The sequence below is a fragment of the Conger conger genome, chromosome 6 (assembly GCF_963514075.1).
Source record: "Conger conger chromosome 6, fConCon1.1, whole genome shotgun sequence".
Lineage (NCBI taxonomy): Eukaryota > Metazoa > Chordata > Actinopteri > Anguilliformes > Congridae > Conger > Conger conger.
This window is the reverse complement of record NC_083765.1, coordinates 42,085,004-42,088,279: the sequence shown is the minus strand read 5'-3', so window position 1 is coordinate 42,088,279 and position 3,276 is coordinate 42,085,004.

The window sequence follows — 3,276 nt, the reverse complement described above, 5'->3', positions numbered from 1 at the left end:
AGTGTTGTATAAAAACTTTTATAGATATAATCCACTTTCAGATGAATCTACAAGGCCCGAGTCCTTATCTGTGTTGTATTCTTAGCACTTGAAACTATACATTCACCTGGCACTTTATTAGGAACAACTATACTGCTACTCATTCATGTCGTCATCTAATCAGCCAACCGTGGGGCAGCAGTGCGATGCATAAAATAATGCAGATACGGGTTAGGAGCTTCAGTTAATGTTCACCTCAGCCATCAGAATGTAGAAAGAAATGTGTTCTCAGTGATTTTGACATGATTGTGGGTGCTGGACAGGGTGGTTTGAGTATTTCTGTAACTGCTGATTTCCTGGGATTTTCACACAAAACAGTCTCTAGAGTTTACTCAGAATGGTGCAAAAAACAAAAAACATCCAGTGAGTGGCAGTTCTGCGACTGAAATGTTGATGAGAGAGGTTAGAGGAGAAGGGCCAGACTGGTCAAAGCTGACAGGAAGGTGAGAGTAACAGAAATAACCACACATTACAACAATGGTATGCAGAAGAGCATCTCTGAACACACAACACATCAGACCTCTAAGTGGATAGGTTACAGCAGCAGAAGTAAAAAAAAAATAGGTCTAATAAATACCTAATAAAGTGCCCACTTTGTACTTCCCTATAGGGTCTTTCAGAGCACTTGTCCCTGGTTATGGGTATGCACTTCATACATCACTCCGGATAAGAGCGCCTGCTAAATTCCTGTAATGTATGAAACGAGAATGTTTGCAGTCATATATTCCCCTCATAACAGAGCCAGGAATCAGAGAGGTCCATTTGTGTCCTATTTCAGAGCCTCACTGGCAAAACAATACACAGAGGACGGAGTTATTTGAATAATGAGGTTTCAGGCGGCATTCTGGTGTAAGCTATCCATCCTGTTGATTACCTGACACCCAAGTAATTTCGCCAAACAAGCTGACCTAAAGCAACTTCCAGCTAAATTATTTTTGAAACCACACAAATTCACATTCTGTGATTACTGCTGGCTATATTTAATTTAAAAAAAGCTAAAATAATTACTTTTAAAAAATGCATAATGACACGGTCATCTCTAATTAACGCCAAACACACAGAGTAATGCGACACACCAAGTATGAGCGTGCAGCATGCAGAACATTTTCACATATGACCACTGGCTCTATTGTGCAGCATTAATTCATAATATTTAAAATAATAATGCTTTTTTTCTGTACACATTTTTGGTTGTGGATTTCCAACTGCAAATGCAACTGCCATTTTGAGTATAGTGATGGATTTACTATGACTGGCAGCCATGACAAAATGACAGCGTTTAAGATCAACGTTTATGCATTTAACCCTTTAAGGTATAAGAACACAACTATACGATTAGAAGGTTTATAACTGACATTCCAATGCTGATGTAACAATCACTGCTGATAATTGAAAGCAATGAGTTCTAGAAGTTTCACCGACTGAATTTAGAAAACATTCCAAAATAATTTGTAATGAGTTAAAAGTGCTTAATCGTTCTAATTCGTACAGCTACTGGACACATTTATTGTAAATCAGTTTTCCAGTGCAAAACTAAATGCATAATGAATTAAAACTAAAAGTAGCAGAGTAGCTGCATTGTATCAGGCCTCTCAGTTATCCCCCTCCCCTCAGTGAAAAGCAGAGTGGAGGTTTAAGTGACAAGGCTCCTGCTGGATCATCGATCGCCACACGACCAGGTGATGTTCCCGCCCGCGCTCTCTGGCAGCCTGGGCAGCTGGGGGCTGTTCTGTACACTGCACCCGGTTCTCATGTTCAGTGAGATTCACACACAAGTCACGCACACAGAAAACACAACCACATGGGGAAAAAACAGAAATACCACCATTTTCAAACCAAGCTGTGTGATACCCCCCCTTCCCAAAGAAATAAATAAAAAGGAGAAAGTCACTGGACACCTGTGTTATACATTGATGGCAACAAAGACCTGATTTCACATTTAGAGAATGAGTATTTATTCATTTTGTACTTTTGAGTAGGCAGGAGTTTATCATAGAGCAAAAGGCCTTATTTCAGGTGAGGGGGCCAAAGCCATTTTACAGCCACAAACTAAAGGCTTGCGATACAGTTAAGTGTAACATGTGCAAAAGGTACTATGAGTTTATTAATCATTTTCCGTTTAAAAGGACAGCTGCCATTTTTCAGATCATTTCATCTCATTTGTAATGTCATAATGCACCACTTTGCTTTGAGGAATCAAAACAAACAAAAGGGAAATAAAACGCAACTGTGAAAACACTCATGTGGCTTCCTTTCAGCAGCTTATAAAGGCTCTGGGTAAGCCAATCAATGAGTTAAATGAATAGTTTCAGTGGCGAAACACGTTATAAAATGAGACGCAGCGGTCCTCCGTGACTGGACCATGAGATCCAGGCCACAGACACTGTATCGAACCCGGCTGTGCCACCATTAAATGGGCACTGCAGTCTGCAGCAGATTCATCAGCTCTTAAATAAACCTGGCAAAGTTGAGATGGCAGTATACATGAGGGAGCCCAGTGGATAAACTCACTGAAACGCGTGTACATGCTATAGAAATACAGAAATCCACCATTGCTATTCGACTGCAACTGAAGCACCCAAAGGGCTAAATTTGAGATGTTAGGAAATTGTGAGCCAATCTTGTAGAGAGATTGCAGTATCACGACATCAAAGAAGAAAGAGGTTAGGGCACTGACACACACACACACATTTCACACAGTCCACTTGTTGTTCAATAGCAGTGTGTGGGCTGGAGCGGATGGGGACGGTCTCCCAGCTCCTTGTGCTCAGTCTACTTTGAAATGCCCACATGCGTATGCGCACTTTGAAATTCCCACGTGTACTTTGAAATGCCCACACGCGCACTTTGAAAGCTTCGGCCAAAAGCATCGCTAAACAACTCCCTCGTATAACAAAGTCACTAATGCTCTGGGCCCTTGTGTAGTCCACTACAGTGCAAAGAAATGTGGAGATCTAGTCAATACTGAAATGGCTATTCACTGCGACTGGCCTGGTGAACTGATGACATCACATTCCTGACACTCTTGTTGGGCCAACCTTCACTTCCCACGTAGAGGCCAGTTTCTTAATCGGAGAGAATAACTCATCAATTTAATGTGTAAACTGCATCTGTCAGTGAATTCAAGTGTCGATGAAAATGAAAATCAAAGCACCATCAAAGCATGTCAGCGGATTGGGGGAAACAGACAGCTGTATAAATGAACACACATTGATAAACACACACCCAAAAGCACCA